The sequence below is a fragment of the Eptesicus fuscus genome, chromosome 14 (assembly GCF_027574615.1).
Source record: "Eptesicus fuscus isolate TK198812 chromosome 14, DD_ASM_mEF_20220401, whole genome shotgun sequence".
Classification (NCBI taxonomy): Eukaryota; Metazoa; Chordata; class Mammalia; order Chiroptera; family Vespertilionidae; genus Eptesicus; species Eptesicus fuscus.
The window spans coordinates 29,543,531-29,557,438 of record NC_072486.1 but is presented as its reverse complement, the minus strand read 5'-3'; the positions used below and the strand labels follow the sequence as shown (position 1 = coordinate 29,557,438).

At 38.5% G+C, this 13,908-nt stretch overlaps 1 long non-coding RNA gene across 2 annotated transcripts; it reads right to left on the bottom strand.

Annotated features, from left to right (window-relative positions):
- Window positions 1-329: 329 nt before the first annotated feature.
- Window positions 330-13,649, bottom strand: LOC114233597 (uncharacterized). 2 transcript variants are annotated; one of them, XR_003619736.2, is made up of 2 exons: window positions 13,486-13,649; window positions 330-788 (listed from the first exon to the last, which is right to left on the bottom strand). It is a non-coding gene; the product is annotated as an uncharacterized LOC114233597 (long non-coding RNA). The 2 variants fall into 2 exon arrangements; XR_003619738.2 differs by having other exon boundaries at window positions 330-785.
- Between the last annotated feature and the right edge of the window lie 259 nt (window positions 13,650-13,908).

The following is a 13,908-nucleotide window of genomic DNA, read 5'->3' as shown; positions in this document are numbered from 1 at the left end:
CTATAGCAAAGGCATGGGATATTCAATGCATCTCTTGTAGACTATGTTTGCATTAGTTCTAGAGTGAAATTTATCTCTATTATGTTTAAATGATTAATTATTTAGTTGAAGCCACACAAGCACAAGTTCACTTCTGAATACAAAGGAAATAATAAAGCCATTATCCTTTTTCTGTGCCACCCTCTATTATATAGGCAACATACCTTCTACCTTATGAAAAAGATGTTTCAGAAGTTTAAATGTTATTCAGATATTGGGATAGATACTTTCTTTTAAGAGTAGAAATTAAGGGAGCCAAAGTATATCACAGATGATAAAAGGGCATACAATTCTTATAAATCATTTTTATACCAGTTTCCATATCTGCCAGGAATTACGGTAGGTGTTGGAGCCACGAGGGTGAGCAGAAAAGATGTGGCCCCTGATCTGTTGTTTTGTATACTGTTCAGATATATGACCTCTTGTTGTGGAGAGCTCCAGACTCTGTTTCCCTCTCCTGCTTTTTTTTAGACCTCCTCTTTCCTTTACACATACTTTTGAGGTCATGCTTTATTTTAACTCTATTTGAAACTGAGTCTCTTTCATGTGAGGATTTAATCCAAGGGGAATGTTCAGGCTGTCAGTTTTGAAAGCGCAGGCATCCCGATGGCTCCAACCCCTTGAGACATTTCAGTGGACCCCTGCATTGCTCCTTAACTGAGTTTCAGCTGAAGTTCTCACACCAACTCGTCCTTTCCTCCAAGTCCCATTGGCTGTTTGAGGTCTTCTTGCTTCCCGCTGCACAGCTGCTGATAGAACACAGGTCTGTTAGTTGTCATGGTTTGTCCAGACCTGCTCATATCTGCGCTGTGGGGTGGCATGTGCTTTCAAACTTATGTTTCTTATTGATATTGTGGGTGGATTTTGAGTTTCCTATTCTAGTTGTCCTTTCTCTTTTTATGGGGGATGCAGAGAGATTAAAAAAAACCCTGCCCCAATTGCCATCTTCCCAGAATTCAAAACTTATTTTTGAACTTATCTGGACAAGTAGAGAATCTCTGGGGATGGCATAAAGCTAAGATTTATACACATGCCAGAAGTTATAACTAACAGCACAGCTGGTCTGCACACAGGAGTGGAAACGGCGAATCAGGCAGTTGTTTATCAGTATCAGAATGTTTTTATCCTTGGAAAGCTTTCTTTCAGCTGTTAAATCTATACTCACTAGCATTCTATGAATATGTATATGTACATATAGTCTGCAGACAACAAACACACATACAATATTTTGGAACTGAGACCAAAAAGATACTGCATCACCACCTGTGACTAATTAAATATTTGTGGTAATTTAATGTAATTGAAATTTAAACAACCATTTGGTACCGGGTAATATAACAGTTTTCCTACATTGGCTATGTGCTTCAATATGCTCTCTGGTTGATTGTTTTAACTTGAATTTGACATTAACAGTTTCTACTATTGTTCTATTTTGTTGAAGTTTACATATTACGCCTTCTGCTTATATCTCTTTCCTCCACTCTTTGTCCAGTTAATTGCTCTCATTCTCAAATCTTAGTCTGAATGTCACTTTCTCAAAAGGCCTTTTCTGACCACTACACATCCCAACCCCAGTTAAAATATGGTTCTCCTTTTATTCCATGTAATAACAACTAGTTCTTTTGTGGTTATCGGGAAGTTAAAGTGCTTGGATAGACATATGAACAGCAAAGTACTGTCTCCTCATAATTTTCGTGCTATTTTTCTATCTGTGTGGTTTTGAAAAATAAGGTAGAGTCAAAACCATTTCTAAAGATGGTGGAACCATGCAACACAGAGCTTCACCCACTTCTTCAGTATCTGAAGCTCTGTGCTACAAGACTTCATGGGTGAGTTAGTTTTTCAACTAGGAATCATGGCCTATATCTTTCCTTTGGCAGGACCAGCCAGAACAGTGTCATGTAATTTTTGGTGCAATTCTTATTATTTTGTCTGCACAATTTCTCTACTGCTTGCTATACTTGAAGCCACTCCCCCCAAATATAAAGTGCCCCCCCAAAAAAATGTATACACACACTTTGAATAATTAAAGGCAGTGTTTACTAAAGTCCATTTCATTTTCAAAATTGATCAGTTTTTTAAGGTGTTTATACATTTTTTTGGGAGACACCCTGTAGTTATCCTATCTAATAAAGAGGGAATATGCTAAATGACCATCACGCCCTCACAAAGATGGTGGCACCCACAGCCAATGAGGAGGGGATATGCTAATTGACTGCCATGCCCTCAAAGATGGTAGCACCCACAGCCACAAGATGGCAGCACCCAGTTCCCTCAGGCCCACTGGGGCGGCAGGTGTGTGGCATGGCCAGGCCCGCCCCCAGGAGGGTCCAGCCGCTCCACATGCCTACCTCTGGAGTCCCCCAGTTCCCTCAGCCCCCCAGTTGCCCAGGGCCAGCCTGAGGTGCAGGCAAGCCTTGGATGGCAGCTGCCCAGCCTCCCAGGGCCACCAGAGGCTCAGGTAACCAGGGCCGGCCGAGGCTTGCGCTGCCGCCAGTGGCAGCAGCAGAGGTGTAATGGGGGTGTCGCCTTCCCCTGATCACTGGGTCACCTCCAGCCCCTGAGGGCTCCCGGACTGTGAGAGGGGGCAGGCCGGGCTGAGGGACCCCCCCCCTCCAGTGCATGAATTTTCATGCACCGGCCTCTAGTATTTATATAGCCTGACTCTACTCTAGGCTTAGGGCTGGGCAACTAAAGCAGTTGTCTCAATCAGAATTTCCTTACAGGGACATGACATCTGGTTAAGCATAACTCATCTTTACAATGGAGGACCTGTAAACCTGAGAGGTGTGGTCAGCCATGTGGACTTGGAATAAGGAAAGGTGTTATTTTGTGAGCTACCATGATGATGTAGTCTTGCTGAAAGGCAGAGGTGAGAGGTGAGGAGTGTCTGTTGGCATTTGTGGCCTTGGTTACAAGTTTATTTCTGATGCCTGGATCCTGTGGGCTCCCTAAGACATTTTTATATTCTAAAAATCCTTCCTTTTGTATAATCTAATTAAGTGAATTTTTGCTACTTGTAATCTGCATAGACCTAATCAAAATACAAATTATTAGTTTTTGAATGAGTACATGGCACAACATTTAAGAGTGACAAGCTCATATAGCTTTTAGTCAAGGAAATAAGCAGTCACTCTGATGAGAAAAGCGCTTGATTATGTTATATAGGGCATACATAACTATTCAGAATTTGCTGCTCACTTGGAAATTAATATCAGAAATGAACTTGAGATTTACTTAAGCCATTTTAAGATGTCTTCACTGTCATCCAGATATGCTAAACTTCTTAAATAGAGCTTAGATAATTTCCTCAATAATAGCTAAAGAGCTTATGTGAAGCAGTGGCATTAATAAAACCTAGTCCTAGACCATCTGGGGGTCCATCTGTAAATAATTAATGCAGCTTTTTAGCTTCCACCTTGCCTATGATGGCACCGTAAGAGATGAGGATATGAGGAGAGCTTTGGGTCTAAATATCAAATAGTTATCTCTGCCTCTGGCATAGAAACCTGCTGAGGCAGGAGATAAACCTCACTCTATGCAGCTTCAAGGAGTTCTTTTGCTCTTGCTGTTTTCACAGAAGCTCACTGGCTGCTTTCTGAAGCCAAAGCCACTGATGGAATGTTTGAGCCTGACTGTTAATTGATTCTGTAATCCAACACTTCCAAAGGTTGATTTTCCCACGACTAGCCTGGAACATGCTGGATCTGAGTCTAAGACAGGAACATCTATTTAACAAATTTTAGTTTATGAAACTAAGGAATTAACTCTTTAATGGTCAACATTGGATGGAATCAGAAAGAGAGATAAATGCAAATATTAGAGCCTGGGTAGATAGTAGCCACGTATGTAAGTTAGAGCCAGGCCAACAATCTGGTAGATAATTCTCCTTGACTATCAAAAAGAGATTGAGAGCCCTGGCTGGTTTGGCTCAGTGGCTAGAGCATCAGCCTGTGGACTGAAAGATCCCTGGTTCGATTCCCAGTCAAGGGCATATGCCTGGGTTGTGGACTCAGTCCCCAGTAGGGGGTATGCAGGAGGCAGCCGATCAATGATTCTCTCTCATCAGTGATGTTTCTCTCTCTCCCTCTCCTTTCCTCTCTGTAATCAATAAAAATATTTTTTTTAAAAGATTGAGAATTGATGTTTTTATTGTAATTTGAACCTATTTTTTTCTGCTAATCCAGAATAATTATCAACTTCGCAATACGGAGCCACTACTTTTCATTTGAATAATTGATAATATAAGCAATACCTTCCTTTTCTCTTTTTGCATGCTTATATTAGTATGACATCAATTCTAAATGAAAATAAGAAAAATGCTCAGGTTTATATGCTTATTAATGAACTAATTGCCAACAACTAATTAGTATTTAAATCAGGATCTTGAGAAGCATGCTAAAGCGATCCTCATTAGAACATTTGGAGTTAAGTAACTAAAAATTTCAGATTCACCTGTTCCAACAACTCCTGGTATTTCATGTAGCTGTATTATACAAACACAACTATCTTTGTGCAGTCAAATGTCTTTATACTGTTATGTTGATTATTGTTTTATTCATTTATATATTTTGTATTACATATTTTCCTTGTTAAGTTTATAGACATTTAGGAAAGAAACCTACATGATTAAAAGTGGAATTGCTATAAGTTTTCAAGTGCTGTTCCTAATTGCTATTACCATGGCTAATAACACCATAGAAATGATGATAATCACACATAAAAAAGAGCAAATTGGATATTTTAATTAGAGTAGTGTAGATTAAAACAGAACTAACAAGCCTCATGTGGAAAGTCTACATTTAAATAAGAAATGTGTCCTTTTCCTAGAAATGAGATTTCCCTTTAAAGGCATGTGTGCGACTCTCCAAGAGCACTCAATGTCCATATATCGTGGCATTCGTCATCTTGCTAGAGTGAGGGGAATTTTTGTCATAACGAAATGTCATTTCTTCCCAAAGGTCTTGCACATTTGAATCTGTGGAAGTGATGAAGCTGATATCATCAAAATATTCCTAACTCCTGAAAATTAAATGTTTCCTATTGATTTTTTTAAGTATGCCAAAGACAGCATTTTTATCATAGTTTCTTATGGATTTTCTTCTATCCATGGAAATAAAGATATTAACTCTCTATAGAGAGAGCTTTAGCTTTATTTTTAACTTTGCTGAAATTTGTATTATGTCATTGGTTTCTTGCAAGTTATACAATTTAAATCCTTTTAAATACTTCATTACTCTTTTTAACTTAGGTGCCAGCTGTTAGGGCAAGATGAGAATCATCATGGTATCTGCAGAGTTGGAAACCTTATTTTTAGGGCTCTTTGTTTCAGTGTATGAGGCAGAGGTCAACACGGTAACCATGTTGTTTAACGTACAGTGGGCAGTTACATAACACCACATCTGTTTCATTGGCTCTGGAATGAACCAATGAACCATGGGACTAGGAGAAGTAACTCTCCTGAGCTTCTGTTTGTCCAGGTAGAGAATGAGGGAAATAAAAAGCCCTAGAAAAACCTATCACTCAAAGTACATAAGGGGAAAAATAAAGCAGTCCATATAAAAGAGCTTGGTAAACTGTATAAAATTAGAAGAAGGTCAGTGGCTATTGTCATTTCCAAACCAGAAATAATTCCCAGAAAATTTAACTTTTCTGTGGATCTGGTGAATGTTTTCATTTCTCTGACATACACGGTGCAGGCTCTGCCCTTGCAGGGGTGTTCTAAAGCTCCCCCGGGGAGGCTTTATCTCAGATTCCCAGGAAAGGAAGGTGACTCCACCGCGTCTAAGTGTCTCATGGGCACCCAAGAGAGAAAAAGCCCATAGAAGTAGGAGCCTTCTCTATAACAAATCCTTTATAGTACTGTTTGTGCAACACCTTTTTGGGTTGTTATTGAAGTTATTGTAGAGATAAATCTTAATTTAAAATTTTTTTCTAAGTATAGATAGATAATGATAGGGAACAGTATTTCTCATAAATCATGGTAAATGAGAGAAAAAGCAATGTGTTTTCTCTTTTTTATCATTCTAGTCTCTAAATTTTATATGTAAATCCTGGTATTGAAACACATGTGTGATTATTATAGAAGTGAAATATATGTAACATATCATAAAATTTAAGGACAGTTACTTATACTTTACATACATATGTGAAATTTCAGTATTCAGATTTACACATTAAGATTTTGGATGAGATACAACTAATACAGTGGACTTTACACATGAAATTTAGTAGAAGAAAGTTTAAAACTGAGGTCATCCTAGACATGTTATTTGACTGGCAATGCCATTGGCATAAAATAAGAAGTTTATAAATTTATAATAGTAATTTGCCTCTACTTGTTTTTTATTTTTTTCTTTTAGCTCAATTGCTTTTTTGCAGACCTTTAAGCTTTGGGGTCTATAATCAAATGAATGGGTTAACTCTTGAATGATAAAAAGAGTGGATATGGTCATAAAAATAAAAGCTTTAATTATTATAAAGTTGAATATGACATATAATACTATGAAGTCTTAAGTACAATTTATTAGATAATAATTCTGTTTCAAGTGCCTTCTTTAACACATCAACTTTCTTAGGGCGCCATGGGAGGGGCTGATGGGGGAGCCAACCAGTCATGTGCAGTTTCTCGTGGCCACCATGTCATACACCTGTACGATGCCCATGTTTGCACCTTCTCTACCTGGCATCTTTAGGTCAGACCTGCAGGCACAGTTCAGGATGTGGACCTACTTCATAGAGCAGCTCATTCTACCTCAAGGGCTCATTTCCAAGTCTTGCCAGATGAACGATGGTATTCTTTATTAAAAAAAATGTATCCCTGCCAAATTTGACTTTGAATCAGACTGTTGGCATTTATTTGCAAAACTTTCCTGGTGCCAGCAGCTTCTAGTGTATGGGAAGGGACTGTGTGTTGTCAGCCTCATACTCTGATATTTAAATCTAGTTCAATATGAACTCTGCAAGTGATTATTAGACATGTCTAAACTGATAGATACAAGCAGGATTTGTAGACAAGTGCTGAAAAATGAAAGGCAGTTACCCAGCAGGACAACAAGCATCTTTGGTTTCGTCAAAAAAGACAAGCTCATTAAATCACAGAACTCATAGATATTTCTGCGGAGCAGAGACTTCCTTCAGTAGAGGATGTGCTGATTGTTATAGGCAATGCACTGAGACATAGGAGGAGTTTACAATGAAAGAGTCCATGACTGTTCGGGTATTTGTGTGATGTGAACCTCTATAAAGGAAGTGAGTAGACTACAACCTTTTATATCAATTTTTAAAAAAATTAATAAATCTTTATTGTTCAGATTATTACAATTGTTTCTCCTTTCCCCCCCCCATATCTCCCCACCACCCAGTTCCCACCCCCCCTCTGCCCTTACCTCCCCCCCGCTGTCCTTATCCATAGGTGTATGATTTTTGTCCAGCCTCTTCCCGTACCCCCCACACAGACACCCCTTTCCCCCTGAGAATTATCAATCCACTCCCATTCTATGCCTCTGATTCTATTATGTTCACCAGTTTATTCTGTTCCTCAGATTTTTAATTCACTTGACTTTTAGATTTACTTGTTGATAGATATGTGTTTGTTGTTCATAATTTTTATCTTTACTTTTTTCTTCTTCTTCCTCTTCTTAAAGAATACCTTTCAGCATTTCATATAATACTGGTTTGGTGGTGATGAACTCCTTTAGCTTTTTCTTATCTGTGAAGCTCTTTATCTGCCCTTCAATTCTGAATGATAACTTTGCTGGGTAGAGTAGTCTTGGTTGTAGGTTCTTGCTATTTGTCACTTTGAATATTTCTTGCCACTCCCGTCTGGCCTGCATAGTTTCTGTTGAGAAATCAGCTGACAATCATATGGGTGCTCCCTTGTAGGTAACTGTTTTTCTCTTGTTGCTTGTAAGATTCTCTCTTTGTCTTTTGCCCTTGGCATTTTAATTATGATGTGTCTTAGTGTGGTCCTCTTTGGATTCCTTTTGTTTGGGGTTCTGTGTGCTTCCTGGACTTGTAAGTCTATTTCTTTCATCAGGTGGGGGAAGTTTTCGGTCATTATTTCTTCAAATAGGTTTTCAGTATCTTGCTCTCTCTCTTCTTCTGGCACCCCCATAATTCTGATGTTGGTACGCTTGAAGTTGTCTCAGAGGCTTCTTACACTATCTTCAACTTTCTGAATTCTCTTCTCTTCTTGCTTCTCTGGAGGAGTGTCTTTGTCTCTTTGTATTCCAAATCTTTGAGTTGATTCTTGCATTCCTCTAGTCTGCTGTTGGGTCTCTGTATAATATTTTTTATTTCAGTCAGTGTATGTTTAATTTCTAGTTGGTTCTTTTTCATATCCTCGAAGGTCTCATTAAATTTATCGGCCTTTTCCATGAAATTCTTGAAAAACCTTATAACCGTGGTTTTGAACTCTATGTCCATTCGTTTGTTCTCCTCCATTTCTTTAGTTTGGGATCTGTTTCCTTGCCTCCTCATTTTCGCTGCTTCCCTGAGTTGGTAGGGTGGCTTTGTGTGCTAGGTGTCCTATATGGCCCAGTGGATCAGCCTCCCAGTTACCTGAGGTGGACACTCTTGGTGTACCCCTTTGTGGACTGTGTGTACAGCCTTGTTGTAGTTAAGTCTTGATTGTTGTTGGTGTCACTGGGAGGAATTGACCTCCAGGCCAATTGGCTGTGAGGACCCGCTGTGTCTATAACAGAAGAATTGCTGTGCTGGAGACACGTTTATGGGGCAGGGTCTTGTTCCAGTAGGGCTTTGGTGCTCACTGAGTCTGCCTCTTGAATGTGTCCCTTATGAGAGTGGTTGAAATCTGGTGTCGTCTCACACCGACCACTAGATACACTAGTTTCTGGATCTCCAATGGGGTGCAGGTCAGCTACTGTCTGAGGCCCCCCAGCAGGAGCTACAGCAAGAATTACAGTTTTCTCCTCTTTGCTTGGGTAGTTTTGGAGCAGTTTGACTGGAGCTGCAGTTAATTTGGTTAAGCTGCCACAGAACAGGCCATTTATATGCAAAAGCTGCTGTGTGGAGCCTGGGCAGGTTTGTAGAATGTGTGGGGCGGGGTCTCAGGGCAGGGTGGGGTCTTAGAGCATCACTAGGCTAGGGCGTGGCAAACAGCAATGACTGCTGACAGCCTTCTCTGCCTTTCTGCATTTCCAAGTCCCCGCGTCCCACGCTCTAGCGCAGTAAACACTGATTGCTGGGCGCATCTCTGCAAAAAAGTCACTCTCACTTTCTGACCCGATGGCCGAGAGTCCAGCTTCTCCCCGTAGGCGTCTGGGTTCCCCACGTGTCCCCAGAAACTGGATTTCAGAGTGATCGGGAGCTTGTCTCCCTTCGGGTTGAAGAAAAGCCGCGCACCCAGTCACCCGCCACCAGCCCAATTTGCGCGCCTCTGTACCTCAGCTTTTCAGCATTTGTGCTCCTTTCTCTTCTTAGTTGTAAATCTTCCACTCAGCCAACTTTCCCGTGGTTCTGGATGGTAGACATTTTGTCTTTTAGTTGTATTTTTGAAATTGTTGTGCGAGGCGGCAGTTTAGTTGTTTAACTTTGCCACCATCTTGGTTCCTCCTCCTTTTATATCAATTTGTTGTACTAATTTGCATATCAAGACAGGGTCCAAAGAAGAAGGGAGTAAAGCTTCGAAGAAGCAAGCAAGCCGGCGGGGAGGAGAAGGGCGGGGCGGAGGCGGGGCCGGGGGCAAAGGGAAACGTGGGGGGGCTGGAGGAGAAGGCGGGGCGGGGGCGAAGGGAAACGCAGGGGGGCTGGAGGAGAAGGCGGGGCAGGTGACAAGGGCGGAGCGGAGGCGGGGTAGAGTGCAGCAGGAAATCCTATTGCAGGATTTTTCCTGCAACGGGAAAGCTAGTGTTTTAATAAGCATTGTTGAGATATCAACATTTCTCTCGATACAAACAAATAAAAAATTCCATAAGTTTCAAACATAATCTCTAGATTCTCTGTGTTTCTAAAGCACCTTTGGTAGAACAGCCAGGGAATCTATTTTCTATTGCTAGCTTCTTAGGTAGCATTCTTTATTTTTTGGCCTTCATTTTTGGGGATAGAAAAACGCTAAAATCAGCAAAATTAAAAAGAAAAAAACAACAACAAACTGCTTTTGATTTCTTAACAACTCAAGTAAATCGTAAGAAAAAATAACCTCAGACTGACCTAAACATTCATTTCTAATGGCTCTTTGAGCTGTTTCTACCTTTCTGGCTATTGTAAATAGTGCTATTATGTACATGTCTTTGCTTAGTACATATTTTTAATTCTTTAGGGCATATAAGTAGGATTGAAATTGCTGGGTCAAAGAAATGGTACTTATTTATTTATAGACAAGAGAAAAAAGTTGTTAAATGTCATTCAAGTTTTTTGATAGCTAAATTTTAACTTCTGCTTAAAAAAAGAGAATGGGTCCTAAGACAGGAAAGAAGTTCTTAAGACAGAAAAGAAATTTGAAAAAAAACTCCAGGTTGTACCCTCAATTACTATATTAAAGCACATTTTTCATTATTTTTTATGCTTGGTTAAATGGGCATTGTATTTGTGATGGAAAATGTCTGAAAAGGTACTATAAGAATGGAGATAGACAAATATAAATATAAAGATTTTCCAAATGAGAATAAATTAGGTTTCAGAAGCTGAGAACTAAAGAGTTTAGTATTGATTTATGTTCACACTTCAGAATGAATTATTAAGCAAATGGTTCAAGTGCACTTAGAAAAGAAAATACTAATACTAAATATGCAAAAGATTCTACTATACATAATAAGAATGCCAAAATTCCCACCCAGTAATATAATAAGAGTGAAACAAAATTAGCACTAATTTAAAAACAGGAAAAAAATACCACAGCAAATGAAAATGCTGATGATGACAACTCAGGATAACAGTGATACTGCATAGTTAATGTGTTCTTTTTGAGCATATCAGGATTTCCATATATCTACACATGTATTGATCTGGTTGTCTATTACTGTAGAAGAGTGAGGCTTTGGTAGAGAAAGAGTATGGTTATTAATGCGCTCACAGGGAACATAAGTATCCTTGGAAAATAGGACAAATTTCTTCCTCTATGAGAGAGAAAGAAGGTAGAGTAAGTGTAGACTAAAGAACAAATTTTTGCAAGAGACCAGAGAGTGATGTGAAAGAGATACACAGCATTGGACGGGAAAGGCATTTTTCTATCTCGGGCTTCTTAGTGAGATCAGAGGTAGGATCACTTACTTAAATTGAAAAGTCCAGTTTATTTTAGTTCACCTCACATTATTTGAGCATGTCTTTTGTGACAAGAATCTTGATAGGTACCTATGTTCCAAAGAGGAATAATGCAGAACCTTTCTATGGAAGGACTTTACAATCTAAGTGGGAGACAGTCACATAAATCCAGTGTAATGTTCATAGGCAGAATTTCAGAGAAAATGACACCTAAGCTTGGTTTTAAAGGATGTACAGATATTGATCATGAGAAGATAGAGATAGAAATTTCAAGCAGAATGAATAGTAATTGCCAAATCAGTCAAGATGGATAGAAAAATGTTCCATATTGATAGAGCTGTTTCTCAATTGTTTTTAACCTATTATTCCTGTAGTGAACATGACAAACATTCACATCCCTCTTCCAGAGAGGCTGAATTGCCTCCCACCATTGAAGACTCAGTTTTCCAGTATAAAACCTGGTTTTTCTTTGTGATGAAAGCCTCTGCCTGAGCAAATTGAACTGGTAATGGGAATTATTCTCATTAGCAATCCTGCAGGAGACAAATGCTGAGGAGACTAGAGGTAGTAGACTATAAATAGAAAGTGAATAAAAGCTAAGATTAGCAAGACTCCTACCTTTTACCCAGAGGATACATAGATGACTAGAAATGGATCTGAGACAGTAAAACAAGATACTTAAAATGCTCTACCAATTGAATTTGAATAAAACTAACAAAATACCAATTGATTAAAATATACCAAGATATAGGAACTACATTCCTTACTTCTACATATTTTGCAAAACCTTTAATAATGATATTATTTATATCTGCATTTATATCTACTTCAGAGGGTTGCCATCATGAACAATTGTCTTGACCTGATCCTTGGGCTTTTGAACAAATAAAAAACCCAGATTTCCAAGTTCATGTTAATTAAATGGCCTTAGAAGCTATTTGGGCAATACACTTAGGCTTTTCTAAAAGCTGCTCTTCTAATGACAATCTCAATAGGGGGATAATGTCATTAAACCAGCTTTGCTTAAAGACATTTATTCATAATAACATTGATTAAAAGCATTCTTATGTTATGAATTGAATATTTTATATTTTTACATTTAATAATCTATTCTTAATTCCCTTGGGTATATTTTATGGAAGGAGTGGATAACCAGACTAAACAGCTCATGAAGCTTGCATGTCAAGCATATGAAACCCCAGAAATTTCAACTTTAAAATTGGCAACCTGGCTAAGTTGAAAAATTCTATTCTGAGAGTTTTAATATTAACATTATTCACTCTCTTACTTAAAACAACTATTTTTTAGTATCCACATTGAATGGAATTATCAAATCAAATTTGAATTATGGTGATTTATCTTCATTTTACTTACCCTTTCACCCAATATTCATGGAGGGAATGTAAAATGTAGTTAGGAACTTGAACTTAGAAGTCAGACAAACTTGGATTTTGATTGTGTGAATTTAGACTAATTTTAAACACCTTAACCTTGGTATTCTTTCCTTCTGTGTGTCCATCTGTCCATCCATTCATCCACCTATCTATACTTACCTACAAAATTAATGTAATACTATATATTTCAGAGGGTTACCATCATGACTTGTGAAATCAGGTACAAAAGTATATTTTGTTTTGGCAAGAATAGGCCCAATGAATGATAATTGTTAATAATAAAAGAATAATGAACTTTCTTCTTGAAGCCAGTGTTTCCTCTGTCTGAACACATCACGCTCTTTGACTCCCACTTTCTTGTGGGTAGTTGCTTCTTTATATTTAAATTATAATCCCTTGAGGCCCCGTCAAAACCCCACCTATTCCATGGGGCATTGTCCCACCAATGCAGAACGAAAAAGTTCTGAACAGAGATCTAAATTTTACGTGTACCCATTGGTCTTTAATTGGAGTCACAGCCTACCGTTGTTGTTTGTTGCTTTGCCCATACAGATATTCTTTTCCTAAAGAGATTTTAAATCCTTAGAACATATATCAGTAAGAACAACAAAACAAAAACAATGGACAACAAAATAAAAAAAAAATTACCATTAACAAAAACTACCCCCCAAGACACATCCAGAATGTATTTCAAGCTTTCAGATATTTACTGAATGAATATCTGGATGGCTGTCCTAGAATATTAGAAATGACTCTCAAATTTAAAGGGGCATTGACTATACCCAAACTAGACTGTTTTTTTTCTTTAGAAATATTTTGTCAGCCAAACCTCTTATTGGTGTAGAAAGGTGGACATTAGATCACAGGATAAAGGCAACTTGACTTCCCCCAAGTTTGGTGCTGGGTTTTGATTTTGGACCTCCTACATATTTAGTGGCGGCAGCAGGGCTGACATTAAAGATTGGCTGGGGCTGGTTTTCTTTGGCTGGTTTGCTTCAGATCTCCTTTTATTATCTTTGGTTACCTAGCAACCAATAGTGTTGAGCTAAGACCAGCTGATGCCATCTAGGCTCTTCTCTGTGCTATAATTTTGAATGTTCAATTCATTGAGCATATTTCTTTGATGTTCACATAAAGACCCATATTAGTGTGGAAAATCAAAAAAAAGAGTGATCTGGCTAATGAAACAGCCATGTGTTATTGAGTCTTTAATATAGAGTGAGTTTGTTTTAAAAATGTGCTGAGTAAACTT